The sequence below is a fragment of the Nyctibius grandis genome, chromosome 29 (assembly GCF_013368605.1).
Source record: "Nyctibius grandis isolate bNycGra1 chromosome 29, bNycGra1.pri, whole genome shotgun sequence".
Taxonomy (NCBI): Eukaryota; Metazoa; Chordata; class Aves; order Nyctibiiformes; family Nyctibiidae; genus Nyctibius; species Nyctibius grandis.
The window spans coordinates 2,091,620-2,112,822 of NC_090686.1; the positions used below are offsets into that span (position 1 = coordinate 2,091,620).

The window sequence follows — 21,203 nt, forward strand, 5'->3', positions numbered from 1 at the left end:
TTTTCTAATACTGGAGTGTTAGCTCCTCAGTCTATGTTATGTACATCATCTGTACATCACACTTCCTTCATAAAGTGAAAATATACATACATTTTCCCACAGGTCCTGTGTCCCAGGGTGGGAATCTCCATCTCTCAGATTCGGGGTCAGTCCTTTCCCTTGCGATTTTTGGAGAATTCTGACTGAAAACTGTGAGTATTAAGACAAAAAAAAAGGCGGTGGTGGTAAACCTTTGCTACTGACGGACGCGATTACATCCCCCCTCGCTGAGGCGGGGTCACAGCCGCCCTCACCTGCACGGCCTCTCCGCGCGCTTCCCGCCAGTGCCCCGACATCTTGTGAGCCCGAGACGCGAATTTTAACGTAATAACTTGAACAGTATTAAACTGGGGGGTGTGGAGGGGTGTGTGTCCCCATGCCCCCTCAGGACGCCCCTTCCCGCCCTCTAACCCCTGCCGCGGCCCGGCCCTCCTCCGCGGGGCTCTCGGCCCTGAGGGGTGCTCTGGGCGGGAAGCCAGGGCTGAGGCGCGGAGAGGCGCCCCCACCTCCGCGCCGCTGCGCGCTCCCTGGAGCCCCGGCGGAGCTGGGCGCGGCGGCGGCCTCTCCCCGCTGAGGGGAGCCCCAGCCCTGCCGGGGGAGGCGAGGCTCTGCTGGGGCCGGCACCTCGGCGGGGAGGGGAGAGGCGCTGCCCGCTCCCCCCCCCCGGGCTTCCCCGCTCGCCGCGGCCCCGCTAAGTCTGACGGAGCGCCGCCGCCGCCCACCGCAGCGCAGCGGCCCGGCGCAGGAGGGAGGCGCCGTGCGCGGCCCGACTCCCCGGGCGCCGGCGCTGAGGGGACAGCGGCTGCCTCCGCGCTCCCGGCGGCTGCGCTCCGCTCGGCTCCGGTCGCCGGCTCAGGTAGGAGCGGCGGCCCGGCTCCGCCGGCGCGGGAGGGGCTGTGGGGAGCGGCGACCCCCGGGGCTGCCCCGCGCTGAGGTGACCTTGAGGCGCGGGGGGCGGCGGGGGAGTGCTGCCTGGGGCGGCGGTGGCGGGAGCCCGCCGGGGCCGAGCCCGCTCCTGAGGGGTGCCGGGGCAGCGGGATGCGGCTGAAGGATGTTTTCGGGCGGTGAATGGAGAAGGCTCTGCCGAGGGCTCGCTCTGCGGGACGGGAGGGCTGCGTGGCAGCCGGCTGCGCTGCCGCGGGGGAGAAACGCCTCACACAGCCCTTCGGTCTCGGCCCGTTTCAATCCCGGCGGTTTCTTTAGTGACAGGAATAGGAGTGCGCAGGAGGCGGTGGGCAGAGGCGTCCGCGCTCTCCCGCGCCCTGCTCGGGCTCCCGGGGGCTGGGAGCGGGGCGGCGGCACGGCCCCGCGCTGGCCCGCCCGAGGCACCGCGGTCCCCGGGCGAGCGCCGCCGCCGCGCCCGGCAGTACCCGGGAGCCCGAGCGACCCCGGGGACGGGCTGTGGGCGCCAAGTTTCAGAAGGTGACGCTCTTCTTAGAAATAGCTGTTGGGGAGAGTTAGGAGGAGGTTTGTGCCCCTCCGTCCCGCTCCCGCGGCCGGGCTGTGTGAGATGATGCGCTGATGGAAGGAGAAGCCCCTCGGGAGCGCCGTCGCCGCCGTGTCCGCGGCGGGGGAACTCGCCCAGCTCCTGCGCCTTCAACTGAGCTCGGGTACGGCGGGCTGGGGGCTTTTTTCTTTTCTTTTTTTTCCCCCCTGGGGGATTTAAATATGTTTTACAAGCAGTAGTTTTCAGAGCCCCGCAGTGCTCCAGTGAAGCGTTAAGAGCACCTCAGAGCCCGAGAAACACTGCGGCGGGAGGTAACTTTCCCGAGGTCACCCAGCAAAGCACCCGCCGAGGTGCCCGTGGATCCCGGCTCAGGTGGCTGCTGTAGTCCCTGTCACCACCACCTTTGCACGGATGTCGTCAAGATGTGCTTCCTATCGTCACTGAACATAATGGATTCTTTTTCTAAAATTTTGACTTAGAGACTGTACTAGAATGTGAAAGAAGGAATGCTGCCTTCCGTTATGTATCTTTGAAAAGCCTGTTGTAGGTGGAGGAAACTTCTCTTCTACTTAATTAAACTGTCAAAAAGTTTACTTATTTCTGTGTGTCTCTTGCTGGTCTTTTTTGCTTGTGTTTTTTTCCTATTTATTGTTGTGCTGTTTTATCACATTACACCAACATAACCTAATCCTGTGCTAATACTTTCTTTACTTTCTTTTATTTAAAGCGTGTTTTGTAGTAAAGTGATATTTGAGAAGCATGGATACCAAGATAAGGTGCTGGGAAGATAGGCAACCTGAAAGCAATGGTGTAGAGTAGGACTTCACTGCTGAAGTGAACTACAATGTAAGTTTTTAAACAGTATGAAAGTTGATGCTGCTGTAACTCAACTCCCAAACAGTAAAGAGAAATAAGGAGTACTGGTATATTGCTGGTAAATACTGCAAGCCCTTAGTTACCTAGGTAGTTCTTTGAAAGTGAGTGGGACTGCGTGCATATGGTCGTGTTCGCAAGTAGCACTTCGTTTCTGATCCTGTCCACTCATCTACACGTGACTGTTTCATGTGGTAACTCAAACAGAATTCAGCATTTTCATGACTTTTATGTGAAGAAACGGTTGCTTGTGTATGTCTGTGTATCTTGCTAATAAACTAGTTCTGTATTCTTTTTAATGACTTTATGAGCTAATGTTGAGCTCCGTTTTCAAAGTGAGCATTGCTATTAAGTTCTTCCTAAAGCAAAAGAATATGTATTACATGTTCAGTTTAGTGTCAATATTAACATTTCCACTTTAACATTTAATAGAATTAATGTTTTGTTTAATCTTACAATGCAGGGTATTATTTTACCTTTAATTCGTATTTGGTATCATTACCAGTAATCGTCCTTTGCTCACATGCTGTAAATCCAGGACCAGAACCTCTTGATTATCCAGGCTATTGAATGTGATACCAATCCAAATTTCTGGCACATCTCTCTATCCAAACCATATCTTTTAACCATTCAGTTGCCTATTCCCTGATTATGCTAATTAAATTTTTATTGTTTTTGACATGTTCCAGGGGCAGATAATGGGTATACTTATACAGTGTCCTGTAACGCTGTCACCTCAATGGGATCTGCTTTGGAGGAGTGCAGTGGTGAGAGGGAATGGACCATTACAATAGCCAGCTGGTTTGGTTTGGTTTTCCTGAAATAGGCATTTGGTGTCATTTGTGACGCCTCAGGGTGCCCCTCCTGGCCTTTTGCACTGCTTCAGAGGGCCGTGAGTCTCTGCTATGTCCCACGTCATGTATCAGACACAATAGGGCACCCTAGATAGCATTAGCAACCTCTTTGTAGATAGCTGAGACAAACCTGGTGCATTTGTCTGGTTCCTTATCCTTTGTTAACTAAGAATAAAGTGCTGCAGATCACTTACAGCTGTAACTTTAGTGACGTGACTAGAAAGTAGGACTATTTGTCTGAATATAGATAATCCTCTGGGTGTTAGCTTAGAGTTTGTCTACGTCAACAAAACTTACATATTCTGGTTATTTGTCCTAGATTTATAACAGACAGTTTAAAGTATAGGAAGGGAGGTTAGAAGGAAAATTGTGATTCTCGAAATACCCTAAAACTTGCATTGTAACTTCAGAATAGGTGCAGGATGATGTGTGCAGTTAGGGAAAAATATCTGTGTTGACCATGAGGAAAAGCAGAGTAATTATATAAGAGTGAAGTGATTGTTCTAGTGACAGTCTGATGAGAGATGATAGTGGAGGAGATAATTTGGAACAGGAAGAATGTTTACATTTAGACAAAATCGTGTGACTACTGAAATATTTTAAACATTTGAACGAAGTTCAAACTTCTGATGAAGCTTACCACTGGAATGTGTGTGTCAGATATACTTAAGAATTCTGTTTAAAAACAAAGCTTTACATATAATGTGTACTGTGCAGTAAATATTTGCAATTTGCAAAATTTAAAGTGGAACTTAAGATGTCCTTTGAAAGAAAAAATACATAAAAACTAATCAAGTAAAGGTAAGTGTAAAGCAGACTATTTATTTTACAAATAGAAGTAGCAAATGCAAAAGGATAAAATAGTTTTACTTAGCTGAAAGGAAAAAATCTAAAATCTTTGAGAAAGGAAAAGTGAGCGTGGACAGAGAATATTTATGTGTAACAGGATAATAGGCATGACAGTAATGCATGCCATAGTGGCTGAGATACGTGTTGGTCTCAGTATATTCATGCTACAAAAGTATTAGTTAAATCAGAAAGGCTTATGTTTTGCCAGAACCTCTTCTGAAAAAAGTTTCACCTTCCACAAATGGAGTTATTTGGTAGTGAAATATTTCAGACTTCCATTTTACAGGTGTGACCAACTCTTTCGTATTTATTTGGTCTAATATAGCATCTCCTAAGTGATGTGTTAACTGGCATTTTCCTGGGTCGCCCCGAACACGTCAGCATGGACTTGTATCTAAAGGTCATTGTGTAAAAGGCCTTGTTTTCACATATTTTGAATGTTACATTCAGAATTCTTGAATATTTTGTAATAGATAAATAAAATGGCTGGTGTGCTACAGGGACACTGTCCACACACTGGAGCGTAAACCAAAAAGGCTTTAAATGTTTCTTGGAGGCAGAAGCTGCTACATATTTAACACGAACAATAGGAAGTGTACTTCGGAGGGTTGTTTGTGTACCTTTAAGTGTGCAGAAAAAGACATCCTTGCTGAAGAGCCTGAGTTTTTTCAGTCTGAATGCTCAGGTCAGCGCTCTCATAGCCTCAATCACAGTTCTCTTGTGGAAGCTTATTTATCTGCTTTCAGCTATTTCTCTCATCTAAAGACCTCAAGTTGCTGGCAGATTTTACAGTCTTGCCATCGCTCCTATTTCAAGGCTGTACATCCCAAGAGCTGCTCAGCTTCCAGAAGTTGCCGTATTTGGAGTGCCAGATACTTGTGAAGGCAACATTGTGGTGCAATTTCTGAATGTCTGTGAAAGAGCAACAACACTGATACTGTGTACTAGGTAGTGCAGTTGTTATAATGCAAGAATCTTTGTTTGCACAATGAATTTTTTATTTGTATAGTGGAACACCTTTAAAAAATAATAGCACTGGGTTTTTCAGAACCAAAACTGGTTTCTTTCATTGGTGCTTCTTGTGAAGGAGGTACTTTGTCCTGCCTGCACATAGCAGTCTGATTATGTATGCATTGTATGTATCTATGGAAACCATCGCATGGGTTTGCAAAGTCATCAAGGAAGGATTGATTTTAATTGCTGAAAGGACAGGATTTGGACCTGCAAGACTGAATCACATTTCCCTCTCACACGCACCAAGCTTCGCAGTGGTTTGACCTTGGATGTGCAGTGCAAGTTTTGAAAAACTTGGTGCAGTGTGAAGCCCAGCATACTGAAGCTGTGTCTATTCAGCATTTATATTTCTAAGATTAATAAGTCATTAATTCCATAGTGTTTGGGGAATTATCTTTAGCCTAATTTATTTACTAACATGCCTAAAATAACTTATTTTGAGCTTCATGAAAAGTATGTCTAATATAAAATCGTCCATCAGGGATGACGTGTTTAAAAATGTTGCAGCTGCTGATCTCCACTCCATATGCATGTCTTAAAATGCTGTAGGATTCAGGAGTTTTCTGATGAATAGGGACCTTTTTTTTGGTGGCTAACAGTGAGGCTAACACCTACCATATTCCCATTGATATCTCATTATGAGCAGGAGGTACTTTTCAAGCATCTGGATAGCTTTACTGTGCAAAAGTCACAGTGTCACCTTGAATGTATTTGCTGATCATATATCGTCTATCCTGCTTATTGAATAGCGGTTCTTCATCAGTGGAAGTTCTTCCCACTAATGGGAAATCTTCCATCATGGAAGATGTGATTGCATTCAGCAGAACGTACAAAATAAGCCCGTATATTAGACTATCCAGCATTTCAGTTTTTGTGATGCAGGTATTTTCTTGGTATTTTAAACCTTTTCATAATATTGTTATTATTTAAACGGGCTAATCGTGTTTAAGAGGATTGAAATAATAGGAATTTTCTTTTCAGAGAATGTTCTCTGTAACCAAAATCAGAAACTCCCAATAGGTTGATGGGTTCCTAGAAAGTATTCTAATAGGCATCTAGAAATGATTTTAAGCAGCAGTATTAAATGAGGAGATCTATCATAATCAAGAGCAGAAGAATGGTCTTTGCTATCATCAGATTTCTTAGCAATTCTGGTGATAGCAATTGCTGAAGCTTGAAGTAAATTCAGTTTATTCTCCTAAAATGAAGATTTTAATTTTTTGTCATCTGAGGAAACAGATCCGTGTATTTTTAGGTGCTGGCCTACAGTCAGTAAAAGCAAAATGGTAGTTTTGAGAATAAACTCACAAGGAAAACTAACTGTATGTAATACAGGCAATATTAGGTGTATATACAACTGCTTTGCTGCATTGAACTTGTAGCCTTAAATTCAAATGCAGTTTTGCTTTATTTTACAAAATCTACATGTTCACCAGCATTTTTCTAATGTGTGAAGTATCTTACTAGCTTTAAATCAGTTTTTGTGCACTAAAAATAGAAGACTGGCATGAGTTTCGGCCTATCAAAAGTAGAAAGTAATTACATGAAGACAAAATGTCAAAATTTTATCTGGAAAAGATCTATTCCATGTTATTGGGCTTTTCTTAATTATAGTAAGTCCCAAGTGTCCAAAAGCCCTGACAAAAAGTAGGCCCATTTTTGGTTAAAAGTGCAAATAACACAAGAATCATTCTGGAAGAGGTAGAATGATGCTTCTGGACAGGTTAAACACTCTGAAAAATTAATGTGTTGTACACTATAGCCTTGCTGATTCTGTGTCAAGTGCTAAAGGATTTGAGAGCAATGGGAACAAGAAAATGCCATTTTGGTCTGTGAGGGCTTGGTGTTAGCAAGTTTGTTTCCTCCAGAAGATACAGTAGTATGTTGCTTTTTGTGCGATCCAACAGTGTTCCCTTCGTATTTTTTCTTGGCACTGCTAACATTTATTGCTCCCTAGCTAAATAAGATGACAAGACAGAGTTGCATTTACTGTGAATTTTCTTGTGATTCTTTTTTTCTTCCTTTTTTTGACTCAGGTTTTTTAAGTTTCTGGAGAGTAGAGAAAAATGGAAAGGTTACTTTATGTGCAGCACTCCTATTATACATCCTGGCATGACATATGCCCTTTTTAAAAATACCATTCTACTATTTGTTACCTACAGTCTACGATGGCTTCCAGATCCCTTTCAGCAGAACTCAGATTATCTCTGTTTTGTATTTTTGCTTGATTTCTAGATTTGCACTTGCTCTGCTTGCAGTTTACTTTTTGACAAGTACTTAAATATGTTATTTTGAGTTTTGATCTCGTCCACATGTGGATTGAAGGTGGTATGAACCCTACCTGCTTTCTTCACAAACGTCTTTCTCTACTGACCTTTGTTAATGTATACAGCCAGCTGTGAGATGCATTCTTGCAGTGTGCCAAGTGAAATTGCATTCCATCGACAGTGAATTTTAGTAATCACTTTTAATTTGTGCAGCGGTTGGTTGGTGTTTTTTTTAGGAAACTGTGCACCCACTAAGCTGCAATTTCATATCAGTCCCCTGCTAAGCCGTGATTTCGTATCAGTCTTTATTGTCCTGTGAAAATATCACGTTGGACAGTTACTGAAAGCCTTACTGTAGCCAGTATAAATTGCCTATTACTGGGTTTTCCTTCTTTAGTAGGCTGGTTACCATATCGAAAAGGAAATTTCATTGGTTTGACATTTTGCTTATTTTCAGGCACTTAATCCTTCAGGTGCTTATGTGATGATTCAACTTGTTTCAGCATCTTCGGGGGCATAAAAGGGAGGTGGACTGGTCTGCAGTTTCTTGAGTCAGACTCGCTTCTCCTTTTGCAGTTACATACTATTTTTGCCTCTTCGCAGTCCTTTGGAACTTTACCCTTCGTGCATTATTGAATATAATAGCTAATGTTTGGGGATGGCTTTAGGTAATTCCTTAAGTACTCTGCACTGAACTTCATCATTCTGTATCAAACTGAGTATGTCTGGCTTCTTTTGATATTTTTGAGCCTATTCTTTTTTTCTTCAGGCCTGTAGTCCTGTCTTCTTGGTAAAAGTCACTTTAGAAAATTTTTTTCGTTTCGTTATCCTTTATAGGGAGACATGAAAAGAATTTGAAGGAGGTACTGAATACTTCAGTTTTCTCCTAACCATCTGTTATTTTCTCTCCTTTCCCATTAAATCCTAGAACCTCTGCTTATCTTTGTCTCTCGCTTACTTCTGCTGTATTTATAGATCCTTTTCCTACTGCCTTTTTATGTCCCTCATTAATTGTTGATCCTTTTGTGTGTTGGCTCATCTGGATTATACCGCAGACGTTTTTGCCATTCCTTTCTACTTGTTCTTTGTTAAATGCTCATTTCACCTTTTGTACAGCCTCTTCTGATAGTCAAAAGCCTTTAAACACTCTGGATGTAACAGTAACAGTATCTTACAATGCTTCCTATATTCCCTCTGCACTGAGATAATCTGTTGCACTATTTTATACAGGCTTTGTTGATAACTATCAGTTTTCCTGAGCTTCCTTTATCATCTCTTCAAGAGATGTTACAAATAATTTGGCTGAGTTTGCTGAAGTTGCTGCCCTGAATTCCACTTCTTTTTTTATGCTTCTTTCACATCTTCCTTTCAATGTGCTAGTGAATTCTCTTGACTTGTGATAACGCTTACTTGAAACATATTGCTGCCCTGAAAATCTCAGCCAATGCTTTCCTATTAATCAGAATAAAATACAACTGCAGCGTTAGTAACGTCTTCCATGTTCATCTCTTTATCTTGTTAGCACAGCTCCACCTTGATAATATAACATGCTTCCTCCTCAAGCGAGCAGCATGAAAAGATTAAAAAAATACGTGTATGTCATGGCTAGGGTATGGGATGGGAGAGCTAAGACTGTGTTTTGACTTGCTTTTTTAGGGGACTGTTGTGTCAGATTAATAATTAAACTGCCACAGCATGGACCTAACCTGCCTGTTTCAAGGGTTAATTCATCACTGCTTGTAAAGCTACTGAGAATTTTGAATAGAAAATACTGTTGTAAGTGCAAAGCACTGTTTATATCTGCAAGATATTTCTAATGTTATTCAAAAAGAGTATTAAAGCCTCTTACTTAAATAGGAGTGAAGTGTGGCAGGTTCTACGTATACACAAACAACCAAGTCTCTTCTCAAAGTGAAAACATCAACTTTTTTTTTGGTCGTCTTCTTGCAGGCACTGTTCTGAGAACCAGTGCACTTCAAGTAGAAGAACCTGCCTGGAACTGAATACTCTTTCAGTTAAAATTTCATCCTGCTCTAAGGAGGGAATATCACGTTTGTAAACTTAGCACTAAGTGTTGAGTTCTTGTCAAGAGACCATTTCCAAGTAACATTTATGGCCTGATTGTCAAATCAGTTATAGGTAACGCAGTAGAAATATTTAATATATTAAGGGCAGGATTTTTAAAAAGGCAAGAATGGGAGATGAATGGAATTTTAAGTCCTGTTGGCTTGTCAGTGGGATTTGTGCATGTATAAAGTTGGATGCTTTGAAAGTTGCACTCTAAATTGGTGACTAATAGAGATCTTCCCATGATAATGGTATAAAAGAATTCAACTGAAGATTACTGGAATCTGATGCAGTACCTCCTGAAAATGATGAGAAGTTTCTCTCATTGATTTTAGTGGGTTTGGGTTATGTTGGTAGGGCCCTCTGGTGAAATAATGTGCTTTTGGGGGATAATTTTGCCCCTTCCAATGCATCTAGGTAGCCAGACGTGAAAGTCATAAGTTACAGGAGAAACGGATGATGGAGTCTTCTTTGGTGCTGTTTATGTATAAGTATTTACAAGTATGTATAAGATTCTGTTCTGAGCACAGGAAGAATCGGGCAAAGTGGGTTCCTCTATGCCAGCATTCCACAGGAAAAGCTCAGTGGTGGAGTTTCTTGGGAAGGGAAGTGGGAGGTGGGCTACCCAGTAGCTGTTACTGCTGTGCAGCACGGGCTCTGCACCAAACGAGACAGCAGCAGTGCCCTGCCTGCCCTTCCAGCCTCCCGCCATCAGCGCACAGGCACGTCCGATGCCGCAGCCTTCGCTGTTCCGCACCACTGAGGAGCTGGCTGTTTTCATCATCCCTTCTCTTTCTTTGCCTGTTACTGTCTGCCTCTCCTCTTTCGTTTTACCTCTCTCTTTCCATTCTCAAAAAATATCTAGATGAATCCCTTCTTCTTAAGCCACTTGAATTCCTAAAGAGTCTTATGTTTGATATTGCTTTGGATGGAAACAGGCCTTTTACAGCTATTTTAAATGAGGGATGTCAATTAAACCTACCAGTATTATCCAACCAGCTTTTCAAGCATCTCAGAAGCACAGCAGTTTCTTTGGATAATCTGTGTATAAATATAAAAAATAGAAGCCCTGTGTATGTATCTATGGGGAACATAAAATCTATAAAAGAACAACAGTGGATCACTGGTATTGTTAATAAAGCAGATTATTTAGAGATTTTTAGGGAGATGTGGAATTTTTGTTATCAATTATCTGTGAAAGGAGTTTGGTTAATCAAATAAAAGATTTGTGGAAATATGTTCATTAGCACTGAAAGATGAGCTGATAGGTCCAGATTCCTCTGCAATGGAGAGAGATTTTTCTAAATGAAAACACAGAGGTACTGGTGTTGAACTGGAAGTCATTTGGAAGTATTTTTGTCTTCTCATAAAACAACTCAGTGCTTTTTAGCAGTCTGCCTCTCTGCAGCAGCAATGAGTGTACAGCACTGATGTCTTTTCAAGTTGAATAAAATTCTGCTTCACACATGACCCTGTCTGAATTTCTCTGTCTGTGGAACCAAGTATTACACACTGAAGGACGCTTGGAGAAACTGAAATGAACATTTATGGGTGCATACAGCAGTGATTAGTTCCTATGTGAATGCTTTCTTCAGTGTAGGGGGGAAAGGCTTTTTCAGCCAGTTATTATATATGACTTCTGGCTTCATAACTTTCCTATTATTCAGCCTGGTTTTTTTTTCATATTTCTGTGTAAATATGGCGAAAGAAATATGAGATTGGTGGAGCTTATGATATCCATTCTGATTTTAAACCTATGACTACTGGAAGAAAACTGTAGCCCTAAATGCTTTGCTGTGTGAGGGGAGGGTATACAGAAGGAAAAGCCGTAGGATGACTGTAAGTGTTGAACAATAAAACCGGAACAAAAAGCTTTCTATAAATAGTAGCATGGTCCCAGTTCAGTGAAGTACTTAAGCATATGCCTAAATCCCTCCTTGTTCAACAAAGCACTTACATGTGCATTAGAATTCTGCTGAAATAAAGCATTAAACATCAGGCTTAAGTGCTTTGTTGAATTAGGGGCTGTATCTACGGGGACAGGCCTGGAGAGAAGGATGGTTTTGTTCACGGGAAAATGGTGTGCTGTCAGCCTTCGTGGCATAGTATTTTCTGTGAAATTTGTGACATTGTGCACTGAGCAATTAACTTGCAGAACTATTGCACATTAAAGTATTAGAGATATTCCAAAAATTGTGTTCTTTTGTTATTTGCAAATTGGTCAGACTTAATGATAACTGCTGCCTTTGATAATACAGTAATACCTGTATTATCCACTAAAGTGACTTTCCAATTTCTTAGTAAAACTAATACAATGAGGATTTTCCTGATGACATCAGTGAAGCAGTCCGTACTCCGGAATTCAAAGCATGGGTTTCTCAATCCAGGTACCCCAGTTAGGACTCTGTCAAGGAGTTTTCAAGTACGTGTAAAGACCATTTTAGTTCTCAATTTTTGCATTACTTATGTAAGACCTCTTACAAAGGCTTATTTTCTCAGAAAATATTTAGCACCTATTTTCTTAAAATGAGATCTAGTTAACCATTTCAATTTTTCAAAATATTAGTCACTTTTGAAACTATTCAACAGGGATCCTAACTATTGACAGCTATTTTTAGTCATCTTGTCTCTGAAAAGTCTCCCCATAATGTTACCAGTGGTTGTGAGGGCTGGCTGGATTGGTCAGAAGGTGATACTTAAAAAGTATGTCTCGATCAGGCTAAAATAATGAAAATACAATGCATCCTAATTTTTTGTTACATGGACATATAAACCTAACCAGACAATTCTATCATTTGTAGGAGTATGGAGGTATAAAACTTACAGTTCCATTGGGATGGAAACTTCAACGTGGCATTCCCTTGTCAGGGATTCTGAGGTACAGACTTGGCTTTTGAGAAAGCTGCCCCACGTCCCTGCTCTGATTGACAGCATAGCTTTCACATCTCAGATCATTCAAAATTAATCAGACCCAGGATTCCCCAAATGCATTTCAGTATATTAGTTATGAGAGTCACCTTCACAGCTAGGATACTTTTTAAAATTTTTCTTTCTAATGGAAATCTGGGTGAAGTAGCTAAGTAGTGAGTTGTTGGACTTTTGATAGAGCGAAGTTTTGACCAAAAAATGTTCTGATGTTTTAATGAAACAGAATTACCGTGGTGATTTGGCGGACATATATCTGGCAAGTAGATCTAGAAGACCATTTTCAAAAATAGTCTTTGAAGTACTGGGACTTTTTCAAAAGAAGTCTGTACAGCCCAAGTCATACCTAGTGCTAATTGCCTATCAGTCACAGTGCTAAAGCACACTGCCTTTGCTTTGTTTACTTCATTGGTTTTCTCTTGAGCAAATCTGTATACCTATTTGTGTGTGTGTGTTAAGTCCCTATCAGGAAAAGCACACTGTAAGAATAGTTAATTCAATAGTTAATTCATTTGAGCTGATTAAAGAAATTCTAGTCTGGATCTTTACATAGGAAGTTATAAAGGAGTTTCATAATTTAAACCAGATCAAGTCTATAAAATCATAATAAGCTCATGTAGATCTCCCCAGTGTAATAAAGTTGAAATATTTCAATTGTATAATTAAAAACACCCCTCTGTAAATTTGAGTGAAAGTCCCTTGTCGCTCTGCATTATATTTGATCAGAGCAGATACAGCTTTGAAGAAGTGCCATTTTGTTCTGATTCAAAGGTCAACTGTTACGAATCATGGCTAATGTCATAACGTTCTCTTACTTCGTGTGCTGCGTTTGGCACTTTCAAGTTATACAAAATGAACTTCATCTGTTTTGAACTTCATACTGTGTGAATGGCAGTTTCTGTTGCAAGGATCAAAATATCTATTAGAAACAGGATCAAAATATGAAAATCAGTCTGTAGAATGATTATATATGTAGAATATAATTTCTGTTAAAATTAATGAAGTTATACTATGTGATGTAATTAAGCAGGTTGGTAGATAAGAAACAAATGAGCTGGTCTTCATGAAATATGCAGACTGAGTAACTTCCAATAGGATATTGCTGTGGATATGACAGATTAGATTGAAAGTAAACTGACCAAGTGTTTGATGATCTAATGCTGGAACATACATGTAATGAAGCAAACCAGGTTTGCAAAACAGAAGTTTCTATCAAGCTTCCTCTTCAAAACACTGAAAATAAGTTCAGCATTTTTAATGAAATGTTCAGGAGCTGTTTTGTTACGGTAGTGTGGCAAATAAATTCTTTAATTATTTAGTCCAATGATGATGCCAGTGGCATTTCAATCTTGTCTCCAGGAGAAGGAAGAATATTTTTAAGCTATATATCAAATACCACCACTAATTTTAATTACCAAAATCTTATGATTTTTGATTAAGAAAAAAAATCCAAGAAACTGAATCACCTTCTATTCCTATTAGGGAAAAAAAAAATCATTTTTCTGAGATAGGCTTTTGGTATGTGTTAGAGGATATTGTCAGTAAAGTTGAACAAAATGATCATGGTTACTAGACATTTTTGTTAACAAAATAAAGGAAAAAGTAGTGGGGAAACAGGACCAGGGATTATTTCCTTTGCAATCCCTTCTGTGCATTTCTCTGCAGAGAGCTTTCAACAGATTTTGACCTAAGCCGGGCTTCATCAGCTGGATACATTCTCCTCTCTCCCTTCCTCCACCTCCTTGGGAAATTGAAATCGAATTGTGTTGTGCAGCAGATTAGTAGTGAGTTGAGTAATCAACTTGCAGAGGCAGCGATGGCCTGGAAGCTTGGTTGTAAGTTCCCCCCCGCCGCACCAATTCAGCACTGTGGCTTTTTCCTAGCTACTTCTTTTCTCTTTGAGATGACCGACAAGTGAATATGGAAGCTCTTGTAGAAGTGTATGCGTAGGAATATGAGAGTAAGATTGTAATAAGGAAGGAAAAAATATATCTGTCAACTCAGAGCAATTTATATTCTCATTGCAAATTCTTCCTGAAGGTGGAAGGCAGGTTTCCTTCAGCTACATGCATGTATCAGCTACTCTGTCTCTGTGATGGTCTCATGCTTTAACAGGATGGCATCTTTTCATACTCGCTTTTCTCATTCTTACCCAAGCAGGATCGTAGATGTTCAAAGGTACAGTAACAGCAGTCAAAATATCTTTGTTCTGAGAAACTCAGAATATTTTAAAGTTGTGGGGTTTTTTTCTCTTTTTTTTCAGTCTGTTATCCAAGATGCTTTTTAGCACCATGAGGGTTGGTAGGAGTTGAAGTTCTTTGCAAATTAGTCCAGCTGTGGTAATCTTTGCTGTGTTCATAGAAAAATACAAAACATTATTTGTTATTTATATGAGTAGCTGTGTGACATTATTGTAAGGTAAAGGCTTGTATTTAAATACAACACACATTAAAAATATATATAGATACTTATTAATATGTGTAATAATAACTCAGCTTTCTGAGGGACAAATAACTTTTCATGTATATAGAATGAGGAATTACAAGGAACTTCTGTGAAGTGCTTCCTATCTATAAATATTTGTGAAACCTGCCCAACTATAAATAGTAAGGAAGGCTGCAGGCTGAAGAATTGATCTTAGAAGACACCAGTTTCAGTGAGGATGGTGCTAGAATTCTGTAGCAAGTGGAGCACCAAAGGGGTATGCTTTTTATAGATGAGTAGTTGGCTGCAATGCTACAGACAGATTATTAAATTAATTAATTTAATTTTCTGTTTCTAGCACAAGTTTTTCTGTGCATCATCTCCATGATATGTGGTAGTTTCCTTACAAGATGTGGTTCCTGGAGTCAGATAATACTGCAGAAACGACCTTTTGTTTCTTTTTTGACTCTCCTTTTAAAAAAGATAAAAGCCTTCAAAATTGTGCAGAAAAAAAATAAAAATGCTGCAAATGTTACTTTAAAAAGAAACAACCCCCCAATTTTTCTTTTTTCTACTTCTTCGTTTTTGGAAGGAGTGACCTGATTAGGATTTTTTCTATTTCTTGGTAATAATGTCTACAAGATAATTCTGGGGCTGCTTTGGAAGCCAGTTCTCTACTACAGTAGTCAGCATTAATACAGATGCATGAAATTCCTAGTGTGTAACATTGCCCTTTTAATGTTCAATTGAGAGTGTAAAATAGCATTTAAACTCACTGGGGCAGGAAGTGCATATGAAGTGGAGTATCCAGTTGCCAGCGGGTCTACAGACACAGAATCATTTAATGACTGGAGAAAAGTGGCTGAAAATGAAGAAAGTACATACTAAGTTTAAGCCTTGATATGCTCTGTGGTGCCATTTTACTAGAACAGGATACAGAAATCAATAGTAGTATTTAACATTTTTCTGTACTTTTTTTTTTTAAGAGCTCTTTCTCTAGGAATTAAGTCCAGGTTCTATTAGGTAAGGTCAAACTTAATACCAAAGCACCATGAATAAAGCTTTCTTGTCAGCTATGTTATATTGAATTCCAGTGTAGTTATGGTGAGTAGAAACTGGGGTTAGAATAAATCCTCCAAAGAATAATTCTGATTGTAGACTTAAGAAGATTCATCTTTGCTGGTAGGCTAGTTTAAAAAAATATTTGACACATGCAAAAGACTTAAGTAACAGTAAGGTTATAAAATTAGGTAGTCCTGGATTAGAATATTCTGTAATCTCTGTTCTCTGGGCAGCCTCAAGAGTGGAGGGGATGCTGTCTGAACTAGTTATTCAGCACAGCATGGCTGACTTCTGTGTACTCTTGTGCTACAAATATGAGATGTATCTCTGCAGACAGCAGAGTTCAGTGTATTGTGTGTGTTTTCACTGTGAAAAGTCTCAGGTCTAATGTCTGCGTGAAGTAGATGGAAGCATAAGAAATGAATTATATTCCCAGGGCTCTTTCAAAAAAGTGTGCAGGGAAATCCTTGATTTGAGTATGAAGTTAGGCTCTCGGGTGCGGAAGAGTGTGTTTAGTGACTGCATTTCTCAGAATCCAGCTTTACTTCCCCTGTCTTGCAATACTGGAAACTGGAAGAAACTTAGCATTTAGAAATTTAGGATTGAATAGACCAGAGGAGCTGACAGTGTTGTCACCTAAGGCAACAGGGCCAGGGCAAGCGAAGGAAATGCCTTTACCAAGAAAAAGTTTGTGCTATAAGACAGGTGGAAGTGTTTTCTTTTTTTAATCTCAGCTCAGACAGAAGTTAGCCCAATTACTTCAAGTATTGGATAAAACCAAAAATAAGGCCATGGATGTTGAAAAACTTCTGAAAATGTTTTTATTGAATTGTTAACATGAGTAAGTTCTGAGGAGGATAAGAGGAAGAGGCAGCTGATGAGGCAAAGCCTTCAGCAGCCATCATGCCTAAAACTCCCCCAAAAACCCCCACAGAAGCAGAGAGTGGCAGTGGTTTATCTACAGGTATTGTGTGTTGGTTTTTCTTCCTGTGGAACTCAAGATGGGCAACTGCGTATGAGTCCTCTGCGGGGAAGATGACTAACAGCCCTGAAATCTGTGTATTGCATCCACTGTCCTGTCTGTGTGTCGACGTCCTTTAGGTATGGTTTTCCATTTCTGTAGTGTTCTGTAGACAGTAGGCAAAATGCAGATAAAGGCAAATTCACGACTTCATTTGAATTGGATGGGCATGCTCACTCTTGGGATATGTCCTTACTGTTTATCAGCTTTTGCATTTCTGATAATTCAGTGGTTTATTTCTGTATAAGTGGTTTGCTAATCTGACAGTTCATGAACTTTCTCACATGCCAACAGAAGGTGAATATGAAGCATAAATTAAAAGCCTACTGCCAGGTTATTACATTAGAGAAATTAAAAGTAAGATGAATAAATGTTATCTTCTACAGATAATTAGTGCATAAAATATACAATAGGCAAAATAGTAATCTGAAAATAAGCACTGTTACCAAGGGCAATAATACTGCTAAGCAGAGACATTAGTAGTGTGTGTCAAAAACATGTTTTAATTTCACATGTCTTTTGGGAAACATCAGTATGTTATTCTTCTTTTGCCTGCCCTACTGATGACATGACCTTTTGTAGTTCTCATATAGAAGTAGAGAAGAAAACAGTTATTCAGGAATAGTGGGGCAGAAACACAGCAGTTAAGGCTGAATGCAATTCTAAGCTATTGAATTTATAAAAAAAATTGTCCATACATCTTAGTTCTAACGGTAATCTAATCTCTGAGTCCATTCCCCGATGGACAGCCAGTTTCTCCTTCTTTAGCAGCTCTTACAAAAAATAAACATTCCTTTCAATTCCTGCTTTTCAGTGTGCGTTAAGTACCTTTAATTTTCAATTAAATTCCTCTTTATTTAGCTGTTTTGAAAGATGAGCTATAAACATTTATAAAATGTAATTATAGAGACATTTCACTGCTGCGTAAATAAATGCTTTTGAACATAGACACAAGAATTCTCCATGGAGTCGCTTGATTGTGTGTGTTAACTCTAAAATTCATTTTCTGCTGAGTAAGTGTAACTGGCTTGGAAGTGCAACCAGTGCAAACTTAGCATAGCTTTAGAGATTGTTATAAATCTGTCCATGACTTTTAGCAAAGATTGTAACCTTAGTTTTGTTTAGTACTGCTCTAGTCACATTGTTAACCCCATGTCAATGATTCAAAATGTTTCACAGCGTCATGGTAAAATTTAGAAATGCTGAGGTCTAAAGTAAATGGTGTGAATGAGAAGAATAATTACTTGTATGAGCAGAGAAGATAAACCTTTAAGAATGTATTCAAACAAGTCAAAAGCCTTATAAATTACAGTTGTGAGGATGGGCTGTGCTTTTTGAACAGTTACCATGTATTAATTACTAACATTTCATACATGAAAGATTTAGGAAAGCGTAAACACTGGTGCATCCTGTCTCTTAGCTGATTTTTCTGTACTGTTTGATCTGTTTTTCTGTGCTTTTTGATTTGGCAAAGATAAGCGTGTGTGCGTACAAACACAACATCATTTAATTACAACTCAGAGTAAATGGTGAATGTGTGCATGTACATAAATACACACATGCTGTCCTCAGTATCACTTAATTACCACCCAGAGCAAACAGTCTCTCTGTTTTCTGTGTCCTGGGGGGCAAAAGGAATGTTCTCTTTTTGTTTGTGTTAGGGGCAGTAGGCTAAGTATTTATCTGAAAGATGTCATTTATATCTAACTACTGAATAGAACACAGAAACATAGAAGTGACTGTGCAGATCAGAAATACGTTACACTTCCTTGACGTTTAAATATTTTGTATTGTATGAGATTGTTTTGTGTGTCTTCCTTGCATCTTGGTAATACATTTGACATTTGCATATACAGCATGATAATTAAAAATTTGATCTGGCCTGGATGCTATAGAAATATAGTGCGTATTTATTCTTTGCACAAGATTTTGATTTTTCGTACTTGTTTTCAGTTTTCATATTTTTCTTAAAGAAGTATCAACAGTAAGAATAAATATCATCTAGCTCTTATGAATTGAAATTAGCAGAGTGCCTTGGCTGCATAAAATAATGTTTAAAATTTTTAAAAACTTATTTTTCCCTAATGGCTTTCTTTTGTTTTCAGTATGCTTATACTGACTGCCTTTATTAATACAAATTAAGCTGGTATAAAGTGGTACAAAGCCTGAATTTCACACTAATTCATAAAAGAAGTTTATAGCAGGCCTATCTGTTTGCCAGTTCCTAAGGTGTTACTTTTATAAATGAAGTTATTTATCTTAAACTTAATTGGACAATGTATCTTTACAGCTGGTTGTAGGAAATGAGGCTTGAACATATTTGATAAAATATTCTATCAGAAAAGTTGTAATTGACCTCAGAACTGAATATTTTTCTATCTTTGATATCAACTCCCCAGGAAGGAGAGAAAAACAAGCTGACAGCTCAACAGCTTACTAAAAAGGCATCGTTATTTTAGTTGTATCTATCTGTTTATCTGTTCACAATCAGGCTGCTGATTCAGCTTCAGCTGATTGTTGATTGGTCCGTTCAAGTGGGTAAAGAGACCTTGGTCAGTTCACCAGTAAATAGATGTTAAAGTAGAGAACTAAAAATAAGATTAGAAAGTGATCACTAATTGGCATCCTGTTGGTTGGCTCAGCAAGAGACCACTGAGACAGAAATAATATCTATGCAGTGCCTGGGTACCACTGTAATAGAAATACATATTGACTGAGCTGCTTTCTCATCCTTGGAAGTGGTCCTTCCGCTGCTGGGTTGGAGGCATGTTTGTGTCACAACTGCCCTCCGGGCTGTACCTCTTCTGTATTAGACTTGAAGCTGCATAACCTTTTATCCTTGCTGAAATATTATTTTCAATATTCCAAACTATGCACAAAAGAGTCAAAGTACAAATGCTGATTGTTGAGGAAGGGAGGAGACTGTGTGAGAAGACCTCAGAAGTCACTATACAAAGCAAACTTACTGCAATTTTGGTTATTCTTCTGTCTCTTAACTATTTCCTTGGCCCCTGCTTCTGTATGCTTAGGTAAGAGCTTAGAGGCAGTTTCCTGTTGATGGCATCAAAGACAAGGAATTAATTGCCCAGATTTTCCCAGAGGAAGCTGAGGTCTTTTTATTTAGCCCTTTCAGTACTATCCGCATTTAGGAACAGCAGTACTTAAAAATTAAAGTCCTTTGCCTTATTTATCCCTGCTGAAGTTTTGTTTTCGGCTTAGAGAAGGTTAGCACACCCGAGTCCTGAAAAATACCTCTCAGCTATGCCTGCCAGCGTAGGTACCAACTAATGGCGGTGTTCTTATGTTAATCATATGGGCACGTATATTGTAAGAATCTTAACTGATTATTTTACCCAGCTATGAGGAGCACACTTGCATTCCACACTGGACTAAAATAACTGTGAATTATTGCTGAGCTAAAGCTGGTAAACTTTGTTTGCTTTCATATTCTTACTGGCTGAACCAAATATTTTGCAAGAAACAAAACCAGAATTGAACTGAAACAGCAATTATAGAATTGTTGGCAAAACAATGTATAAGGTTTTGCTTTTCAGCCTAAATTATTTGCCAGCTCAATTAAAACTAAATGCTTTCCAGATTTTCTTAAAAATAGGTGAATTTTGAAAGGAAAACTTAACATGATAAAAATATTTTAACATGAAACATTAAATTGTCCAAAAAGAAATGTTTCACTTTGATTTCAAAATGAGATGTTATATATTCTGAAACTTTTGCTCTCACATTTTTTCCAGCTTAGCCTCTTGGTCAAATATGACTTCAAATAATAATTAGTTTTAGTCATGACCTCTTTCTCCTACTCCTGCGCTCCCCAGCTATCCCCAAGACACACTATTATTCCTGCAGCTTGCTGGCTGTGTTATTACCAATCCCATTGACTTCTGCAAAATGTTACTCTGCTAACTGCATGTCGTTTGGAGGAATGACATGCTCTTTACTGAGGGTTTCAATCGACTGCAGTTTGACTGACCTCTCAAGAAAACTCAGTCCATTTACTTCCAGAATGACTGCATAAGTGATAGGGACAATCCCCTCCCTAAGTACTGAAAGTAGGAAAATCTAAGACGTCTATATTCATTTGCTCATATTCTAATTCTCAAAATGGATTGAAATTCTAAAGCATGTATTATTTTTAGGCTCATCAAGAAATGCACGCATACATAATTCAGAGTAGAGCAGAACCATGCTCTATGCCAGTGGCTTTCATCTAAAATAAATGTAGCTATTTCTTCATCCGGGGCATTTCCCACCATCCGATTATTGCAGTAGCTGTATGTGCTATTATATGATGTGTGTAGTAAAAGCAACATATGTGCTTTTAACTGATAAGTAGTCTAAAAGCT

General features: G+C 39.7%; 1 protein-coding gene across 3 annotated transcripts in view; it reads left to right on the top strand.

Moving 5' to 3' along the window:
* Positions 1-821: 821 nt before the first annotated feature.
* Positions 822-21,203, top strand: part of ATP2B2 (ATPase plasma membrane Ca2+ transporting 2) — a 418,914-nt gene continuing 398,532 nt past the window's right edge. For all 3 annotated transcript variants that reach the window (XM_068420000.1, XM_068419996.1, XM_068419999.1), the window contains exon 1: positions 822-895. The gene's annotated coding sequence lies outside the window, so the exon portion shown is untranslated. The remainder of the gene's footprint in view (positions 896-21,203) is intronic.